The sequence below is a fragment of the Manis pentadactyla genome, unplaced genomic scaffold (genome assembly GCF_030020395.1).
Source record: "Manis pentadactyla isolate mManPen7 unplaced genomic scaffold, mManPen7.hap1 scaffold_333, whole genome shotgun sequence".
Lineage (NCBI taxonomy): Eukaryota > Metazoa > Chordata > Mammalia > Pholidota > Manidae > Manis > Manis pentadactyla.
Genome location: NW_026644719.1, coordinates 33,199 through 55,541, shown reverse-complemented (window position 1 = coordinate 55,541; position 22,343 = coordinate 33,199). Strand labels below are relative to the sequence as shown.

The following is a 22,343-nucleotide window of genomic DNA, read 5'->3' as shown; positions in this document are numbered from 1 at the left end:
TCAGTCAACAAATGCGGCTAGAATACCGTCAGCAAGGAGGGCAAAGAGGACCGGGGACAGAGATATGGGTTGAAGTCCCCGCACCACCATCGACTAGTTTTGTAGTCACACGCTGTTGACTCGATGTGCAAATGTCTCGGTGAACCCAGTGCTGTCTGTCTCTAGGGCCTAGTTACCTTGCAGGCTTTTGGAAACATAAGTAGGGAAGTGACATATAAGCCATCTTGTGAACTGTTCTGTACATAAAGACAGATGGGTAGACAAAAACATGATGATAGATAGATAGGACAGATAGACAGATAGATAGATGATAGATTAGATAGGATAGATGACAGGTATAGATAGATTGAATATATGATTGATAGATAGATCGACAGATAGACAGACAGACAGACAGACAGACAGACAGACAGACAGACAGACAGACAGATAGATAGATAGACAGCCATGTTAGATAGCCGTGTTGTTAACTGTTTGTAAGGCTGGGGGCACTGATGGGAGGAGCGAGCACGTCGGACACTGATGATGTGCCAATGTCTCCGGCTGCTGCCCCCTCCCACGTGGGACACTGATGATGGGCCGAAGTTCTTGGCTGTTGCCCCCTCCCAACCTGAAAAATATGCCTTGGGCTAGCCAATCCTCGTGCTGCTGTAAATCTAAGCTCTGCCTCCCCCTACCTTCTTGAAAATCTCGCTGCCTGCCTGTCTACTTAAGTGTGAATTCCCCAGCCTCCATTTCTATAGACCGGGGAAATCTCGCCCGGGTATTTGCGTTCAAATAAACTACCGGGCCCTTTGTTGCCTCCCTTCACCTGCTTATTTCAGCTAGAATTTATCTTACACTGTTCTGTACATAAGGATAGATGGGTAGACAAAAAGATGACAACAGGTAGGTGACAGATAGGTGACAGATGATAGATTAGAAATAGATACATTAGATAGATGATAGATATTCATAGGTTAGACGAATAGATTGACAGAGATGACAGATAGATAAGACATATATAGATGACGGATGATAGACTAGATAGGATAGATGATATAGGTAGGTTACGTTAGAAAGACAGATGATAAGATATTGATAGATTAGATAGAGAATAGATAGATGATAGATAGATACAGAGTTATGAACTGAATTTTTGGGCCCTCACCTCACCATCTTCTGCTCCTCCTAACCCCCCGCCGCCGCCACCACACACACACACACACACACACACACACACACACACACACACAAGTTCATATTTGAATTGAGTCAGGGTTGAAGCCCTAACCCCCACTGTCATGGTATTGGGAGGTGGGGCCTTTGGAGGTAATTTGGTTCGGAAGCTATCATGAGGGTGTGGGTGGAGCTGCCATTATGCAATCAGTGCTATTAAGAGGAACAGAGGACAGAGCTTTCTCCCTCGACCCTGTGAGGACACAGCAGGGATGCGGCCGTATGCAAGCCAGAAGAAGGGACCTCACCAGGAACTGAACCTGCCTTGGTCTTGGACTTCTGCTTCCAGAATGGTGAGAAATCAGTGTCTATGGATGAAGCCCCCACTCAATGACACTCTGGTTATCAGCTTGAGTAGACTAACATAGATATGTAGGTAAACAGAGACGCACTTAAGACGATGGATGGAGAGAGCCTACGCATAGATATCTGTGCTTAGGTGTCTGCATAGGTATCTGTGTCCAACCACCTCTGCACTTTGAAGTCCGCTCCCTATGGGGGGCACGCCAGGAGCACAACTTATGCGCGTTTCTTTTTTAAAGTGCGGGCTGCAGTTTCCTATAACTGGGGTCTCCGTTAACTCTCAGCCGCGTGTGTGTGTGTGTGTGTGTGTGTGTGTGTGTGTGTGTGTCTGTGTGCGTGCGTGTGCGCGCGCCTGTGCGTGCGTGTGTGCGTGTGCGTGTGCGCGTGCGTGTGTGTGTGTGTACGCCACTGCCCCATCGGTCTACAATCACAGGAGATGCAAAAGTAACAAAGGAACGCAGGATAGGGCAAACATCTTGCAAACTATGACCAGAAAGAGTAAAGTTCTCCACTAGCCTCTGGGGATATCTTTGCCAAGTGATTCTATGCAATTTTAGAAAGATCTTGCCGGAAATGTTGCTGGGACCACTCTGAACCATCGAGTTAGTTAAGGTAATAAGCCAGGACAGGAGGGCAGCAAAGAGCACCCACGGTGTGTCTCCTATGTATCAGGCCAAGGTGTACAGGCTTTAATTCTACTACACCACTTCATCTCACCATGGCTGACGTGGGATGACCTTATGCACCACCTTCATCCGTGAGTAAAAAGTTACTTCAGAATCACCTCCCTTAACAGAAAATAAATAAGTGCGGGGACATAAACATTCCTAGAATTCCTGCCACCATCACCCAACTCTTTATGCTCAGCACCCTTTTCATACGAACGGAAACATAGCTCTCAACGCTACTATTCCATTTCAGAGAGACCTCACTCACATCTAAATGCCTAAATGCACTGAAACTCCACCTCCACCTTGACAGCAGAGGGGAGCAGTTTCCCCACAAGCTAGCTGGCCTGCCACCTCAGCAAGCCCACGGGCCACCGGCCCACAAGAGCCCTGCGTGTCACCAAAAGGCAGTTCCCTTAACCAGTGACTACACGCATGCTCTCTGGAGATGGGCCAGCAAGCAGGGCCGCCGAGGTGACATCGGTGCACAGGCAAAAAGACCTACTACTGGGCATGCACCTGCCTCGGACCCCGCAGGCCAGCCAGGGTGCTCCCTGCGTGGGGCCTCGGATATGCCCCGCAGCTCACGCAGCCGCCACAGCGGGAACGGCCCAGGGGCAGAGCAGCCGGAGGGCCCTGGCCCGCACAGGTTCAAGAGCCCAGCCCGCCAACCACACCGTCCACACCCAGCAGACTCGTGCCACCTACGCAGGAGAAGTTCCCACCCAAGGCCACTCCTCTCAAGACCCAAACACACAGCTAACTCACATAAACAGACACAAGGAATTGAGACTTCTCTGAGAAGGACACAGAGGAATCAAACTGCACCTAGTGACAGAACGTTGACAAAAGTGAGACAACAGATACATAGACAGACAGATGATTGATACATAGATTGGGTTGATATACATACATATAGGTGATAGATTAATTAGATAGATACACAGATGAGAGTAGATAGATGATAGATCATAGATAGATAGATAGGTAGATAGATAAAGGGATAGGTAGGTAGGTAGATAGGAGAGCATCATACTAAACAAAGCTATCTCTCGCTCAAGACCATCTACGTGCTCCCTTACAGGAGACTCACTTGAGATCCAAGGACACAGACAGACTAGAAGCCGAAGGGGCGGGGACAGGTACCCTACACAGGTGAAACTGAGAAACAAACAAACAAACAAACAAACAAACAAACAAACAAACAAACAAACGGATTCTGTCTGAGTCCCCAGAGACAGTCACTAGAAAATAGCCCTATCTGGCCACCGTGAATTCTTTTTGTTTGGTTTCAGCAGGGCCCAGCCATAGATTTAGTGGTGCAGCAACGCCCTTCTCATCTTCTCTCACCTCAACAACTGAATTGCGGTAATAATATGCGTCTGGGCCTTTGAAATCAGTGGCTTTTATGATGTTCACGAATGTAAAGAGGCAATAACCAGATACCGAGGGAAGTTTGGATGCTTAACCGAACACGTCACTCCACAGCACACTCTTTGCTCCCAACTGCTCCTGTCTAGAAACTGGTGTTCCTTTTTATTTGTCCCTCCCTCCTATCAGCGGCGATCACGCCGATGTCCCTCAAACATGGTGGTGAGCAAAGCACCAAGTTTACTTTTCTGTCGACAACAGGCCCAGAGGAAGGATACTTGTGGTCTTCAGGGAGCACTTAGTCAGTGAATGTGGCTAAATACAGTCAGCAAGCGAGAAGGAGGTAAAAGAGGACAGAGGACAGAGATACGGGTTCAAGTCCCTGCACCACCATTTCCTGGTTTTGTAGGTGCACGCGGCTGACTCGACCTGCAAGTGTCTCGGTGAAAACCCAGTGCTCTCCCTACGGCCTAGTTACCTTGCAAGATTTTTGGAGGCATAATGTAGGGAAGTGACATAGCCTATGTTGTTGACTGTTCTTGTACATAAGGACAGAAGGGCAGACAAAAAGATGATTGATTCATAGATAGATAGATAGATAGATAGATAGATAGATAGACAGACAGATAGATAGAGAGATAGATAGAGAGACAGAGAGATAGAGAGAGAGATATAGGTACATATCAATTAATAAAAGCTATTGCTCATAAACCAGGAGAGTAATGGTGAAAGCACATAGCGAAACTACAAACAAAAAAGAAGAATGAAAAATCCAGTTTAAAAAGTGCAGCAAGCAGCCATAAGAAGAAAACAAATCCTCCCATTTGCAATGATGTGGACGGAGCTAGACGGTATTATGCTCAGTGAAATAAGCCAGGCGGAGAAAGACAAGTACCAAATGATTTCACTCGTGTGTGGAGTATCACAACAAAGAAAAACTGAAGGAGAAAAACAGCAGCAGACTCACAGAACCCGAGAGTGGACTAACAGTTACCAAAGGGAAAGGGACTGGGGAGGGAGGGATAGGGGCGGGGAGAAAGAAAGGGGGCATCAGGATTAGCATGTAGAACGTGTGGGGCGGGGGGAGCATGGGGAGGGCTGTACAACCCAGAGAAGACAAGTAGTGATTCTACAGCATCTTACTACACGCTGATGGACAGCGACTGTAACGGGGTGTGTCGGGGGGACATGGTGAAGGGGTCTACAGCATCCAAACTACACTGATGGACAGTGACTGTAAGAGGTTTTCGCGGGGGACTTGGTGAAGGGGGGAGCCTGGTAAACGTAATGTTCTTCACGTGACTGTAGATGAATGATGACAAAAAGAATTTAAGAAGTGCAATAAGGGCACAGCTCTGAATCATCAGAATAAAAGGACAGGCTTTGAGTGCTCCAAACAAAAGACACAGGGTTAAAAGAAGGGATGAAAGCTCAAGACCACCTACGTGCTCCCTTACAGGGTGGGGACAGGTACCCTACACAAGTGAAACTGAAAAAAACAAACAATCAAACAAATGGATTCTGTCTGAGTCCCCAGAGACAGCCACTAGAAAATAGCCCTATCTGGCCACCGTGAATTCTTTTTGTTTGGTTTCAGCAGTGCCCAGCCATAGATTTAGTGGTGCAGCAACGTCCTTCTCATCTTCTCTCACCTCAGTATGCGTCTGGGCCTTTGAAATCAGTGGCTTTTATGATGTTCACGAATGTAAAGAAGTAATAGCCACATAAAGAGGGAAGTTTGGACACTCAAATAAACACGTCAGTCCACAACACACTCTTTGCTCCCAGCTGCTCCTGTCTAGAAATTGGGTGTTCCTTTCTGTTTGTCCCTCCCTCCGATCAGCGGCGATCACGCCGTCTTTATACTCGTGTGTGGAGTATCACAACAAAGAAAAACTGAAGGAAAAAAACAGCAGCAGACTCACAGAACCCGAGAGTGGACTCACAGTTACCAAAGGGAAAGGGGCTGGGCAGGGTGGGTGGGAAGGGAGGGATAAGGGCGGGGAGAAAGAAAGGGGGCATCAGGATTCGCATGTAGAACGTGTGGGGCGGGGGGAGCATGGGGAGGGCTGTACAACCCAGAGAAGACAAGTAGTGATTCTACAGCATCTTACTACACGCTGATGGTCAGCGACTGTAACGGGGTTTCTGGGGGGGACTTGGTGATCATCATGTTCTTCACGTGACTGTAGATGAATGATAACAAAAAAAATTTTTTAAGTGCAATAAGGACACAGCTCTCAATTGTCAGAATAAAAGGACAGGCTCTGAGGGCTCCAATCAAAAGACACAGGGTTAAAAGAAGGGATGAAAACTCAAGACCACCTACGTGCTCCCTTACAGGAGACTCACTTGAGATCCAAGGACGAAGACAAACCAGAAGTTGAGGGGGTGGGGACAGGTACCCTAGACAAGTGAAACTGAAAAGAAAAAAAAAAAAGAAGAAGAAGAAAAAAGATGTGCTGCTGGGATTAAAGACGGCGGCTCACGTGAGAGGGGAGGCGGAAACCTCCTCCCAAAACCAAAACCACATACATACGTACTATATGGAAATAGAACAACTACACCAAATCCTGGAAGAGCAGCAGGGAAGAACGCTGCTGCGGCAGGCTGTCACCTCGAGGAGAAGTGTGACGTACAGCCCCGGAGATGTGCTCTGGGAGCACGAACCTACCGTACACGTGCTGCGCTCTGGAGGATCGGTGGGCTTGGAAAGCAGAGACAGGCGGAAGACTCCGAGAGACTTGAGATTCCAGCCACTTGTGGGACAACACAGGGATCCACATCCGGCCGCTGTGGGACAAAAGAAAGGCGGACAGTCTGAGAGACTTCCTGACAGCGAGAGAACTGCTAAAGGGGCAAGGCTTCCGCAGGGCTTGCCGCTCAGGAGAAAGGACAGGTGCGCCAAACTGCCCGGGTGCACTCTGCCCGGCAGGCGGGGGAGCTTTCAGGAGCTCCGGGCGCTCCATCCCCCTGGCTGGCCTCGCAGCTCCGAGGCCCCTTACCGTGCTGTGACTGGCACACGGCCTGCCTCCCCGCCGGCACCGGCCTGCAAAACGGCCGCCCCCACCTACGGCAGCTTCTCCCTGCGTGCTCCGCAAACTGGCCCCGGCAGTGGAGACGGGCACTGCGGTCGGGAAGCAGGAAAGACCTCTTTCCTCCCGGCGGGGGTGGGCACCGGCACCTCTCCCCTGGGACCCCTGCCACCCCACCCCCCACCCACCCCAAGGGCTGAGCATCTCCAGAGAGTAAAGCTTCTGGGAGCTAGAGGGCGCCACCTACAAATATGAACCTTCAAAGGAACCTGGTAACTGGACTCAAATCAATCTTCCTGAGAAAGAGATCTCAAAATAAACACCAGGAGCATGCTCAGGGAGCTACAGAAAATATAACTGCCCCTGTCTCTCGAGCGCAATTCTCTCTCTCTCTGTCTCTCTCTGTCTCTGTCTCTGTCTCTGTCTCTCTCTCTCTCTCCCGGGAGCGCTGCTGAGGCCCTGTTCCGAGAGGGGTGCTGCGACAGCCCAGCAGGAACGGCACAGCTCTCGGGTCCACCCCGGCCGGTGCCAGGACAGTCCCACACGGGCTCTGACTGAACTGCAAACGGGGGACGCCGCTCGTCTTAACTCCGCAGGAAAGACAACAGTGCCGCATGCTAGCCTCCCCGTCAATGGCTAGAGGCTACGTGGCTCCACCGATACCAGGTGACGTCAACACCCCGGGCTTCATCTCCTTGGCGATCTTTTTTCCCTATGACCCTTGAAAGCAGCACATGGAAAGATACAACCTACCAGTCTCCACACCGCCTCACCTCTCAGTTTTACGCCAGATGTTCCCGCATCACAGCTTCTCCTCTTCGTTCCCGTTTTCTCGGCTGGTTGGTGTTCTGGGGAAAAAAAAAAAAAAAAAAAATTAGTCAGATTTGGAATGAAGTGGTAGGGGGTTTCGTAAGATTCTGTTTGACCACCATCAGTAGAACCAAAAGACATCCTTCAGTATGGGAGAATATACTCACTGATGACATATCTGATAAGGCGTTGCCATCCAAAACATGTATCAAGAGCTCACGAACCTCAACACACAAAAAGCAAATGAATCCAGTTACAAAATGGGCAGAGGCTCTCAACAGACACTTCTCCACAGAAGCAATTTCAGGTGGCCGGCAGGCACATGGAAAAGACGCTCCACATCGCTAACCATCAGAGAAATGCACACTAAAACCACAACGGGGTATCACCTCACACCAGTTAGGATGGCCACCACCCAAAAGACAGACAACAACAGATGTCGGCAAGGGTGTGGAGAAAGGGGAACCCTCCTACACTGCCGGTGGGAATGTCAGTCAGCTCAACCATTGTGGAAAGCGGTATGGAGGTTCCCCCAAAAACCAAAGAACAGAAATGCCATTTGACCCAGGAATTCCTCTCCTAGGAATTTACCCTAAGAGTGCAGGAGCCCAGTTTGAAAGAGACAGATGCACCCCTATGTTGATCACAGCACTACTTACAATACCCAAGAAAGGGAAGCAACCTAAGTGTCCATCGGGAGATGAAGGGATAAAGAAGAGGTGGTACATACACACTACGGAATATCACTCAGCCATAGGAAGAAAACAAATCCTACCACCATTTGCAACAACACGGACGGAGCTAGAGGGTGTTATGCTCAGTGAAATAAGCCAGGTGGAGAAAGACAAGTATCCGAGGATTTCACTCCTCTGGTGAGGTATGAGAACAAAGCAAAAACGGGAAGGAACAGAACAGCAGCAGACTCACAGAACCCAAGAATGGACTAACAGTTACCAAAGGGAAAGGGACCTGGGAGGACGGGTGGGGAGGGAGCGATAAGGGGGTAAAGGGGGCATTACGATCCGCACACATAATGTAGGGGGTGGGGGGCCACAGGGATTGCAGTGTAACACACAGAAGACAGGTAGTGATTCCATAGCATCTTACTACATTGATGGACAGCGACTGTAATGGGGTGCGGGGAGCGGACTTGATAATGGGGGGGAGTCTAGTAACCACAATGTTGCTCATGTAATTGTACTCTAATGGTAACAACAAAAAAATCACAATGAGCTATCACCTCACAGCATTCAGAATGGCTAGTTCCCCAAAAAACAAGAAATAACAAGTTATTTATGAGGATGTGGACAAAAGGGAACCGTCATGCACTGTTTGTGACCATGTAAATTGGTGCAGCTACTATGGAAAACAGTGTGGTGGTTCCTACCTATATTAATAGCGGTTTCATATGACCCAGCGTTCTTTTTCATACACAGCAGTGTAACTCCTTTCAGGATACTGGACCTGTTTCCAATGCATACACCACCAAGCAATTCTTGAACACCAGCAGGGTGTCTGAGAACTCAATGCTGAGGCTATCTGCCCAGAGACAACACCAGATTCTACAGGGTAAGGTTTCTATCCTCAAGACTGCCCTCCTCCCCAGCTCCAGAGCCTGGTTGCAAGCCCCACGCAATTAGCTTGTGCTTCCCACCTGCAGGCTAAGATTGCGGGTTCCAACAACTTCCCCTTTAGGTCTGCCCAAGTTGCTAAGGTGCCTCAGAATCTCAGAAGAACACTCACGTTTAACAAAGAGTACCATAAAGGACACAACAGCCGGATGAACACACACATATGGCAAGGTCCCAAATAAAAGAGCTTCTATCCTCCTGGGGTGCTTGGGGCCTGGCCTGGTGGCATGTGCAGGCCACCTGGTTCCCCAGGCATGGAAGCTCTGACAGAGAAACAGGAGATGAGAGAGATGTGCTCTTCTCTTAGGGTTGTGTGAGGGCTTCACTGCAGAGTCATGACTGACTAAATCACTGGCCATTGCTGATTCAGCCTCCAGCCCTCATCCCTTTCCTCTTCCCTGGGGGCTGAGGGCTAATAATTTCAATCCTCTAATCACAAGCTTGGTGCCCCTGGCAACCAGCCTCTAACCTAGGATAGGGCCCCAAAGCCTCTGCATTAACCTAACAAGACACCCATTGGACAGTTATGGCTCAGAAGGATCTTCAGGAATTGTGCACGAGGAGCAAAAATACCTAGGAAATGTATTTTGGTCATCTCAATTACCAAATATTTACTTATCATCAGTCATATCACAACAGGTGTCCCCACATACCCATAATGCCTGCAGGGACCTCCCTCTCCCCAAGACGAGGCACAGAGCTTCCCACTTCCACCATAATTTCCTTCACAGTCATGACATTGATCTGCACCAAGGACGATCCCTTTCAGGAGGATAAAGTGAAGGCTTCCGGCATAATGCCAAGGCCAAGGAGGCCCTCCTCCCCAGGGACATGGGGCAGAGAGATGGGAGAAATGGCTTCAGGAGTCTGTTTTCCTGTCAGCCGCTCTCCACTCCCCCAGCCTCAGCTGTCACCTCACCACCCAGCCTGACACACAGGGGCTTGCGAAGAAAAAAATCCTGGAGTCAGAGCAGCTGAACAGCTGCCGTGTGTGCTCAGCTTTGCAATGCGAGGGGTTCCACTCCTCTCGGGGTTCAGACTGGAAAAACCCGACAGGGAAGATGAGGTGGTCCAGCGACTCCCTGTTGCCACGTCGAATGGGGCAGTGCAAGCTCCACTTCCGCTGGAGATGCTTCCTGGCTGTCTCTGAGCACTTGCAAGGCAGCACGATAGGGTGTAGTTAGGGGGAAAATTCCCAAATCTAGAATTTTAATTTCCTGAGTATGATGACTAGACTTTCTGCTGCTCTGACTACACTGGAGAACAAAGAATGTCTAAGCAGCAGGTTCCACTTCTGAGAGACAGCACCCACGTTACCCGTTCGCTGCTGCCTCTGGTGACCAAGATGAGGACTAGCTGGATGTTACTAGGAAGTTTTGACTGTCAAAACAAAAGTGCAAATTTTGGAGACACCTTCTCAATCCACTCTCTGCATTTGCAGTGAGACAAAGCACAGAAATGGGATGAGGGTCATGACACTGTGAAATATACTCAGCCTAGAAAAAGCCCACTTTATACTTTAACTTCATCTACATGCTGTTCTGCTTCTTCCAGCCCCTCTATCAATTAAGGAACCTTGTAACCAGGATGGGAGGTAGACCTCCAAAGTGTAAGTGAACCTAGGGGGATAAAAAATGCTGAGATCTGCACTCCCCAACTTCAAGCTCTACTATAAAGCCATAGTAATCAAGACAGTTTGGTACTGGCACAAGAGCAGAGCCACAGACCAATGGAACAGACTAGAGAATCCAGACATTAACCCAGACATATATGGTCAATTAATATTTGATAAAGGAGCCATGGACATACAGTGGCAAAATGACAGTCTCTTCAACAGGTGGTGCTGGCAAAACTGGACAGCTACATGTAGGAGAATGAAACTGGACCATTGTCTAACCCCACATACAAAAGTAAACTCAAAATGGATCAAAGACCTGAATGTAAGTCACGAAACCATTAAACTCTTGGAAGAAAACATAGGCAAAAACCTCTTAAGACATAAACATGAGTGACCTCTTCTTGAACATATCTCCCCGGGCAAGGAAAACAACAGCAAAAATGAGTAAGTGGGACTATATTAAGCTGAAAAGCTTCTGTACAGCAAAAGACACCATCAATAGAACAGAAAGGAACCCTACAGTATGGGAGAATATATTTGAAAATGACAGATCCGATAAAGGCTTGACATCCAGAATATATAAAGAGCTCACACGCCTCAACAAACAAAAAACAAATAACCCAATTTAAAAAATGGGCGGAGGAACTGAACAGACAGTTCTCCAAAAAAGAAATACAGATGGCCAACAGACACATGAAAAGATGCTCCACATCGCTAATTATCAGAGAAATGCAAATTAAAACTACAATGAGGTATCACCTCACACCAGTAAGGATGGCTGCCATCCAAAAGACAAACAACAACAAATGTTGGCGAGGCTGTGGAGAAAGGGGAACCCTCCTACACTGCTGGTGGGAATGTAAGTTAGTTCAACCATTGTGGAAAGCAGTATGGAGGTACATCAAAATGCTCAAAACAGACTTACCATTTGACCCAGGAATTTCACTCCTAGGAATTTACCCTAAGAATGCAGCAATCAAGTATGAGAAAGATCAGTGCACCCCTATGTTTATCACAGCACTATTTACAGTAGCCAAGAATTGGAAGCAACCTGAATGTCCATCGATAGATGAGTGGATAAAGAAGATGTGGTATATATACACAATGGAATACTACTCAGCCATAAGAAAAGGGAAAATCCAACCATTTGCAGCAACATGGATGGAGCTGGAGGGTATTATGCTCAGTGAAACAAGCCAAGTGGAGAAAGAGAAATACCAAATGATTTCACTTATCTGTGGAATATAAGAACAAAGGAAAAACTGAAGGAACAAAACAGCAGCAGAATCACAGAACTCAAGAATGGACTAACAGGTACCAAAGGGAAAGGGACTGGGGAGGAGGGGTGGGTAGGGAGGGATAAGGGGGGGGTGGGGGGAGTAGGGGGGTATTAAGATTAGCATGCATGGGGGGGGGGTAGGAGAAAAGGGAGGGCTGTACAGCACAGAGAAGGCAAGTAGTGATTCTACAACATTTTGCTCTGCTGATGGACAGTGACTGTAAAGGGGTTTATAGGGGAGACCTGGTATAGGGGAGAGCCTAGTAAACATAATATTCGTCATGTAAGTGTAGATTAGTGATACCAAAAACAAAACAAAAAAACAAAAAAAAAAAGGGCAGTTCCTGTGTGGTAACCGCCAATGAGTTCTACACAAGGGTATAAAGGGCATATAAAAGTGTAGGCAAAGGGTCTGTTTGTGTTTATACAGAGGATCAAAGCCTAATTGGGCTACCCCGAAAATGAACTAAGATACGATATGAAAAAGAACTTCCAACATCAGCACTCTCTGGAAGACTCATGCCAAAAGATGATCATCAAAAAACCCCAACAAAGATCCACGCACTGCTACAGCTGTAGATGCACTCATCCCACCAGTTCCTGGACTTGCCATGGGAATGAAGGAGACATCTAAGCTGGCCTGTGCATACGGTAAAACAACAAATTTGACTGGATCTATACTGTTGGAACTCAACCAAGAATTAGGAGAAGTGCAAATTGTAGCGCTCCAAAATCTTACAACTACAGACTATTTACTGTTAAAAGAACATAAGGGATGTGAACATTCCCCAGGAATGGATTGTTTTAATTTGTCTGATTTCTCTCAGACTGTTCAAGTTCAGTTGGACAATATCCACCACATCATAGATAAGTTTTCACAAATGCCTAAGGTGCCTAACTGGTTTTCTCGGTTTCACTGGAGATGGCTGGTAATTACAGGTATGCTTTGGTTATGTAACTATACTCCTATTATGTTAACGTGTGTGCGCAATTTAAGTAGTAGCTTAAAACCTATACATGCTGAAGTTACTCTACAAGAAGATATGTCAAAGAAATAATCAATCTTCCCATGTTTTCTTCCGCCTGCTACTTCTATAGCTTTTCTTCTTCCTTCCTAATTACAACCCTTAAATAGAATTCGTGCCTCATATCAAATTTACCGAGTATCATAATTCTTCCAAGTGGTAAAGATACCTCAAGACAGATGCTGGGCATAGAGGCTACAGGGCATAACCATGCAAAGAAATAGAAAGCTAACCATTTCAAACAATAAGGCTTCTCTCTCACTTACCAACTCTACATTTCCCTGTATGGCCCCGGAAGATGACTGGTTAGCCAGAGACGGGTAAGATTCCTCAAGGGAGGAACAACCTAAGACAGGCACAGTCGCAGGGGGGTCATCAGGTGAGAAATTGGGGATCAACAGAGGTGAGGCTTAGAACCTCACCCCACCGTTCTGAGAGAAATCTTCTGCATACGTGGATGTTTTATTGCCCTGGTCTAGCTTGGATTAACACATAGTCTACAGGCACACACCTGATCATCTACATTTGCCCTCTTACAACACTAAACTATGTTTTCTACCTTTATTTTGTATCTACCTTCCACTTCAGCATTTTACTAAAAATAATAATAATAAAGAGAGAAATGTGGTATCCACATATAAATCAAGTATAAAAACCAAATGAGTATTCATATTTGAACTGACTGTTTATAGTTCATAATGCATGAGCAAAACCGAAAGTTTCTGTGATGACTGCCCTTGTACTGTTCACTATGTAACTTATTCACTATGTAAGAATTTGTTCTCCATGTAAGAACTTGTTTGTTATGCCTCAGAAGATTGGAGACTGACGAAAATTAGGCTTGGGGTGGATTAATGATTGTGCATTGAGCATTGACTCCCCTATACAGAATTTTATTGTCCTTAACAACCATTTGATCAATAAATATGAGAGATGCCCTCACAGAAAAAAAAAAAAAAAAAAAAAAAAGGACAAGACTTCCAATGGTAAAATAAATAAGTAACCGGGATGTAATGGATAGCGTAAGGAATATAGTCAAGATATTGTAACAGCTTGGTAGGGCGATAGCTGGAACCTAGAATTATGTATATAAATGTTTTATCACTGTGTTGTACACTTGAAACTAACGTAATGTAATACTGTGCGTCAACTACCCTTCAATAAAAAATAATAAACTAAAAAAATAAATAAAATAAAAATAAAAATAAAAAGTAGAGTTTAAAAAAAAAAAAAAAAAAACAAAACGTAAAGGATGAACAGTCGGGATCGGGAATGGACAGGCTGACTGCTGAGAGGAGGCGAGGTCGCCCCGCAAGCTTCCAGCTTGGCTGACGGGCAGGAACGGCGACGCCATCGAGACCGAGAGTCTAAAGGAGAAGCATTTTAAAAATAAAAAGTGTTTCCCAGTGTATACTCTGCTGTGTTATTCACGTACGAGACACAGGCCCCCAAAACTAGATCAGAGAGAAAATCTGGGCAGCCAGGCCCAGTCAGAATGCGGGATGTGGCTATGCTGAGACCCGGTGGTCCCCGACCTACGCTTTCTGTGAGAAGCAAAGAAAGAACCTGCCCGCTAGCTAGGACGGCAAGTCATGGGGTCTGCGCCCTCCTCAGAAGTCAGCCGCCTGGCTGGCCATGGCCGAGAAGGCATGCCTGGCTCCCGGTGTCCCAGAGAAGCTGGGAACGCCCGGGAAAGGGCGGGCCGTGCCCCGGGCAGCCTCTGGGTGGCTCCGCGCCGGGCCGTGAGCAGGCCCTGGCCTCCGGGAGCGCGGGCGGGGGGGTGGGGGTGGGGGGCAAGGCACTTGCCGCCCAGCCGCACCCCGGGTGCCGAGAACATGCAGAGCCGGCACCCGGGCGGGCTGAGCTCCGACAGACGCAGGCACTGCAGCCCTCGACGGTCCGCACGGTGGCCTCGTCGGCCCGAACACCCGCACGGCCCTCAGCGGGCAGTCCCGGGGGCTAGGGATTCTACTGGGGTTGGCCTTGGGGCCGCGCCGTGGCCTTGGCCCAGGGTCTCCTCTGGGCGGGGCCGGTGTGCTTAAGGCAGTGGGGGGGGGGGGGGGGCTTGGTGATGCGGCCCCTGGGTGACGTCACAGCGGCCCAGGCCGCTTTGTGATGCGTCCCCTGGCTGACATACATACCAGGCTCGCCCTAGCTGGGCAGCTCAGTGCGTGCTTGGCCTGAGAAGGAGTTAGTGGCAAAGGAGACCCTCTCCCTAGCTTCAGACCCTTTCCTCGGATCGTTTGGCGCACACCACAACCCATTTTCCCGTGTGGACAGTTTCCTCCTTCCTAAGGTTCGTGCCCCACCCCGCCCGCCGCCTCCCCAGCCCCACCTTCTTCGCCCGCCGGTCCTTCCCGTCCCCGGGACGCTGGCCCCTACCCCTCCTGCCAGGGAGCACCCTGCACCTGCCCGCTGCCCTGGTCACAGGCTGTTCCACCGGGATCCTGTGCCTTTAGCGGCTGGCTTTTCCCACTTTTCCCAACAGAGTTCCCACTTCCACGGGGAGCAGTCCTGGGCCTCTGGACCATCCTAGGCTCCCAGCAGACGGCTGGAGAGAGACCACCCAGACGAGCTCCTCCTCTGCAGGGCACACGGGCACCACTACCAGCCCGCCTCGAGGTGTCCTGCCTCTGTGAAACCGCCATCCAGAGTCAGCCAACAGACAAGGCCATGGGCAGCGCCACCGCCGGCCTCCTGCGCGCCTCAGACAACCACCGCGCGGGCGGTCGTCGTCTGGTCTCCCCTGGCCCCATACGATGCCGTGGGAGGCACAGACGACGGCCTCGGCCCTACCCGCAAGGCGGACGACGACCCGATGGGCACGCCACCGCCTTCGGGAAAGGCACCCACAACTGCCCCCTGGCCACGGACAAGTCCGTGGGCTGCACAGGCGCCAGCCTGAAGGCTGATGCTCAGGACGACGAGCCCATGGACACGACACCACCCTCCATGGCCGTCATCTTCCGGGCGCCCCCGGCCGCACACGGGGCCGTGGGCAGCTCCACCTTCGGCCCGAGGGGCGGCGATGACGACCGGGACGAGCCCATGGACACGACGCCACCCTCCATGGCCGTCATCTTCCGGTCGCCCCCGGCCGCACACGGGGCCGTGGGCAGCTCCACCTTCGGCCCGAAGGGCGGCGATGACGACCGGGACGAGCCCATGGACACGACGCCACCCTCCATGGCCGTCATCTTCCGGTCGCCCCCGGCCCCGCACGGGGCCGTGGGCAGCACCACCTTCGGCCCGAGGGCCGGCGATGACGCCCGGGACGAGCCCATGGACACGACGCCACCCTCCATGGCCGTCATCTTCCGGTCGCCCCCGGCCGCGCACGGGGCCGTGGGCAGCTCCACCTTCGGCCCGAGGGCCGGCGATGACGCCGGGGACGAGCCCATGGACACGACGCCACCCTCCATGGCCGTCATCTTCCGGTCGCCCCCGGCCCCGCACGGGGCCGTGGGCAGCACCACCGCCGGCCTCCTGTGTGCCTCCGACAACCACCGCGCGGGCGGTCGTCGTCTGGTCTCCCCTGGCCCCATACGATGCCGTGGGAGGCACAGACGGCGGCCTCGGCCCTACCCGTAAGTCAGCCTCGGACCCGACGGGCACGCCGCCGCCCTCGGGAAAGGCACCTACAACTGCCCCCCCGGCCCCAGGCAAGGCCCAGGGCAGCACAAGCGCCCGCCCGAAGGCTGACGCTGACGCTCAAGACGAGCCGATGGGACACGACACCCCCCTCGATGGCCGTCATCTTCCGGCCCCCCCCCCCCCCAGCCCCACACGAGGTCGTGGGCAGCGGCACCGCCGGCCTCCCCTGGCCCCACACGATGCCGTGGGAGGCACAGACGACGGCCTCGGACCGGTACCCGCAAGTCGGACTAGGACCCGATGGGCACGCCACCGCCATCGGGAAAGGCACCTACTCGTCCCCCCGGGCCCCAGACGACGCAGTGGGCAGCACAGGCGCCGGCCCGAAGGCTCACTCTGACTCTCAAGGCGAGCCAATGGACACGACGCCACCGTCGCTCGCCGTCATCTTCCGGTCCCCACCGGGCCCCACACCAGGCCGTGGGCATCACCACCGCCGGCCTCCTGCGCACCTCAGACACCCACCGCGCGGGCGGTCATCGTCCGGTCTCCCCTGGACCCACACGATGCCGTGGGAGGCACAGACGACGGCCTCGGCCCTACCCCCAAGTCGGACGATGACCCGATGGGCCCGCCACCACCCTCGGGAAAGGCACCTACAACTGATCCCCGGCCCCAGACAAGGCCATGGGCAGGACAAGCGCCGGCCTTAAGGCCGACGCTGACGCTCAAGACGAACCAGTGGACACGACGCCACCCTGGCTGGCCGTGATCTTGCGGTCTCCCCCGGCGCCACACGAGGCCGTGGGCAGCACCACCGCCGGCCCGAAGGCCGACGATGACGCTCGGGTCGAGCCGATGGACACGACGCCACCCTCGGTGGCCGTCATCTTCCGGTCCCCACCGGCCTCGCACGAGGCCGTGGGCGGCGCCACCGCCGGCCTCCTGCGCACCTCAGACACCCACCGCGCGGGCGGTCATCCTCCGGTCAGCCCTGGACCCACACGATGCCGCGGGAGGCACAGCCGACGGCCTCGGCCCTACCCCTAACTCGGCCTCCGACCCGGTGGACACGCCACAGCCCTTGCCAACGGCACCTACAGGCCTCCCCCGGCTCCAGACAAGGCCTATGTCCTCCTATCCATTTAACAAAATCTTTCCCACAGTATGTGCGTATATTATATATTCACACTAAACCCTGCTCTTGCTAGTATGCCTCTGCTCTGTTTACTCTTTGACTCGGCGACAGAGGAAGAACACACATACATGAGTGATAGTGTTCTGAGCCACACTTAACTACGCAACGTGTTCCGTGCCCCAGCGACTGGGATGTGGAAGTAGCCGCGTTTTATGACTGTGCGTGCTCACCGCGAGGTCTGCGTGCTGAGCGTTTAATGGATGACAACCCAGGGGGAGGCAAGTCCAGAGGAAGGAGACCGGGCTGGCTTATGTGGCCCCTTCCCTCTCCTCTCCCACTGCTCTGAGCTCACTGGGGGCTAGGGAATCCCTGCTGTGACACAGGCAACCTCTCTCATCATTTTGGTTTTTAAACATGTTTAATTCTGTATGTGTGTGCCTTGTGTAACTTAAGACTTTGGCCGATCATCCTCACACACTCCCACTTCCCCACGAGAGAACGGATTTGGCATCCAGGTCCTCGAGGCTGGAGGAACGACAGAAGGAAGTGCTTCTGCCTGCTGTGTGATTATTGAAAATGTAAGCTTACTTAGAATTTACCAAGTAGCTTAGTAATATCAGAAAAGGTCCTCTTTAATGACCGCCTGGCCTGACTCTAACCTAAACTGCTAACATGTCAAGCCACGTTGAGTTACAACTGTGCCCACTTCTCGCTGACCCTAGAGTCTGCAGGGTCTCCACCAGACTCAATACACGCAGAATTCCTAACCTGTGGAGACCACGTTCTAGTTGGAGGGGAGGAAAGAGACAATGAACATCTGTAAGTTTTCCGGTAGCTTAGCCGGTAACAAACACTATGAAGAATGAAAAGCAGGATATGGAGGACTGAGATTGTAGGCAGAGAGAAGCAGGGCTTTCAAAATAAACAGTGGACAGGGTAAGCCTCACCAGGGAGGTGGGACTTGAACAGTCTAGAAGGAGGTGACAGAACCAGGTATCTGAGGGAAAAGCATTCCATACAATGGGATAAATTACTGAAAAAGCCAAGAGGAGGGATGCTTGTGGTCTTCAGGGAGCAGTCAGTCAACAAATGCGGCTAGAATACCGTCAGCAAGGAGGGCAAAGAGGACCGGGGACAGAGATATGGGTTGAAGTCCCCGCACCACCATCGACTAGTTTTGTAGTCACACGCTGTTGACTCGATGTGCAAATGTCTCGGTGAACCCAGTGCTGTCTGTCTCTAGGGCCTAGTTACCTTGCAGGCTTTTGGAAACATAAGTAGGGAAGTGACATATAAGCCATCTTGTGAACTGTTCTGTACATAAAGACAGATGGGTAGACAAAAACATGATGATAGATAGATAGGACAGATAGACAGATAGATAGATGATAGATTAGATAGGATAGATGACAGGTATAGATAGATTGAATATATGATTGATAGATAGATCGACAGATAGACAGACAGACAGACAGACAGACAGACAGATAGATAGATAGACAGCCATGTTAGATAGCCGTGTTGTTAACTGTTTGTAAGGCTGGGGGCACTGATGGGAGGAGCGAGCACGTCGGACACTGATGATGTGCCAATGTCTCCGGCTGCTGCCCCCTCCCACGTGGGACACTGATGATGGGCCGAAGTTCTTGGCTGTTGCCCCCTCCCAACCTGAAAAATATGCCTTGGGCTAGCCAATCCTCGTGCTGCTGTAAATCTAAGCTCTGCCTCCCCCTACCTTCTTGAAAATCTCGCTGCCTGCCTGTCTACTTAAGTGTGAATTCCCCAGCCTCCATTTCTATAGACCGGGGAAATCTCGCCCGGGTATTTGCGTTCAAATAAACTACCGGGCCCTTTGTTGCCTCCCTTCACCTGCTTATTTCAGCTAGAATTTATCTTACACTGTTCTGTACATAAGGATAGATGGGTAGACAAAAAGATGACAACAGGTAGGTGACAGATAGGTGACAGATGATAGATTAGAAATAGATACATTAGATAGATGATAGATATTCATAGGTTAGACGAATAGATTGACAGAGATGACAGATAGATAAGACATATATAGATGACGGATGATAGACTAGATAGGATAGATGATATAGGTAGGTTACGTTAGAAAGACAGATGATAAGATATTGATAGATTAGATAGAGAATAGATAGATGATAGATAGATACAGAGTTATGAACTGAATTTTTGGGCCCTCACCTCACCATCTTCTGCTCCTCCTAACCCCCCGCCGCCGCCACCACACACACACACACACACACACACACACACACACACACACAAGTTCATATTTGAATTGAGTCAGGGTTGAAGCCCTAACCCCCACTGTCATGGTATTGGGAGGTGGGGCCTTTGGAGGTAATTTGGTTCGGAAGCTATCATGAGGGTGTGGGTGGAGCTGCCATTATGCAATCAGTGCTATTAAGAGGAACAGAGGACAGAGCTTTCTCCCTCGACCCTGTGAGGACACAGCAGGGATGCGGCCGTATGCAAGCCAGAAGAAGGGACCTCACCAGGAACTGAACCTGCCTTGGTCTTGGACTTCTGCTTCCAGAATGGTGAGAAATCAGTGTCTATGGATGAAGCCCCCACTCAATGACACTCTGGTTATCAGCTTGAGTAGACTAACATAGATATGTAGGTAAACAGAGACGCACTTAAGACGATGGATGGAGAGAGCCTACGCATAGATATCTGTGCTTAGGTGTCTGCATAGGTATCTGTGTCCAACCACCTCTGCACTTTGAAGTCCGCTCCCTATGGGGGGCACGCCAGGAGCACAACTTATGCGCGTTTCTTTTTTAAAGTGCGGGCTGCAGTTTCCTATAACTGGGGTCTCCGTTAACTCTCAGCCGCGTGTGTGTGTGTGTGTGTGTGTGTGTGCGTGTGTGTGTCTGTGTGCGTGCGTGTGCGCGCGCCTGTGCGTGCGTGTGTGCGTGTGCGTGTGCGCGTGCGTGTGTGTGTGTGTACGCCACTGCCCCATCGGTCTACAATCACAGGAGATGCAAAAGTAACAAAGGAACGCAGGATAGGGCAAACATCTTGCAAACTATGACCAGAAAGAGTAAAGTTCTCCACTAGCCTCTGGGGATATCTTTGCCAAGTGATTCTATGCAATTTTAGAAAGATCTTGCCGGAAATGTTGCTGGGACCACTCTGAACCATCGAGTTAGTTAAGGTAATAAGCCAGGACAGGAGGGCAGCAAAGAGCACCCACGGTGTGTCTCCTATGTATCAGGCCAAGGTGTACAGGCTTTAATTCTACTACACCACTTCATCTCACCATGGCTGACGTGGGATGACCTTATGCACCACCTTCATCCGTGAGTAAAAAGTTACTTCAGAATCACCTCCCTTAACAGAAAATAAATAAGTGCGGGGACATAAACATTCCTAGAATTCCTGCCACCATCACCCAACTCTTTATGCTCAGCACCCTTTTCATACGAACGGAAACATAGCTCTCAACGCTACTATTCCATTTCAGAGAGACCTCACTCACATCTAAATGCCTAAATGCACTGAAACTCCACCTCCACCTTGACAGCAGAGGGGAGCAGTTTCCCCACAAGCTAGCTGGCCTGCCACCTCAGCAAGCCCACGGGCCACCGGCCCACAAGAGCCCTGCGTGTCACCAAAAGGCAGTTCCCTTAACCAGTGACTACACGCATGCTCTCTGGAGATGGGCCAGCAAGCAGGGCCGCCGAGGTGACATCGGTGCACAGGCAAAAAGACCTACTACTGGGCATGCACCTGCCTCGGACCCCGCAGGCCAGCCAGGGTGCTCCCTGCGTGGGGCCTCGGATATGCCCCGCAGCTCACGCAGCCGCCACAGCGGGAACGGCCCAGGGGCAGAGCAGCCGGAGGGCCCTGGCCCGCACAGGTTCAAGAGCCCAGCCCGCCAACCACACCGTCCACACCCAGCAGACTCGTGCCACCTACGCAGGAGAAGTTCCCACCCAAGGCCACTCCTCTCAAGACCCAAACACACAGCTAACTCACATAAACAGACACAAGGAATTGAGACTTCTCTGAGAAGGACACAGAGGAATCAAACTGCACCTAGTGACAGAACGTTGACAAAAGTGAGACAACAGATACATAGACAGACAGATGATTGATACATAGATTGGGTTGATATACATACATATAGGTGATAGATTAATTAGATAGATACACAGATGAGAGTAGATAGATGATAGATCATAGATAGATAGATAGGTAGATAGATAAAGGGATAGGTAGGTAGGTAGATAGGAGAGCATCATACTAAACAAAGCTATCTCTCGCTCAAGACCATCTACGTGCTCCCTTACAGGAGACTCACTTGAGATCCAAGGACACAGACAGACTAGAAGCCGAAGGGGCGGGGACAGGTACCCTACACAGGTGAAACTGAGAAACAAACAAACAAACAAACAAACAAACAAACAAACAAACAAACAAACGGATTCTGTCTGAGTCCCCAGAGACAGTCACTAGAAAATAGCCCTATCTGGCCACCGTGAATTCTTTTTGTTTGGTTTCAGCAGGGCCCAGCCATAGATTTAGTGGTGCAGCAACGCCCTTCTCATCTTCTCTCACCTCAACAACTGAATTGCGGTAATAATATGCGTCTGGGCCTTTGAAATCAGTGGCTTTTAT

General features: G+C 50.6%; 1 long non-coding RNA gene across 1 annotated transcript in view; it reads right to left on the bottom strand.

The window, feature by feature from the left end:
• LOC130682366 (uncharacterized) overlaps positions 1-22,343 on the bottom strand; it is a 93,829-nt gene that overhangs the window by 48,884 nt on the left and 22,602 nt on the right. Inside the window, exons 5-6 of the long non-coding RNA XR_008995588.1 lie at positions 7,369-7,443; positions 6,235-6,353 (exon numbers count right to left, since the gene is read on the bottom strand). This is a non-coding gene — a long non-coding RNA (uncharacterized LOC130682366). The remainder of the gene's footprint in view (positions 1-6,234; positions 6,354-7,368; positions 7,444-22,343) is intronic.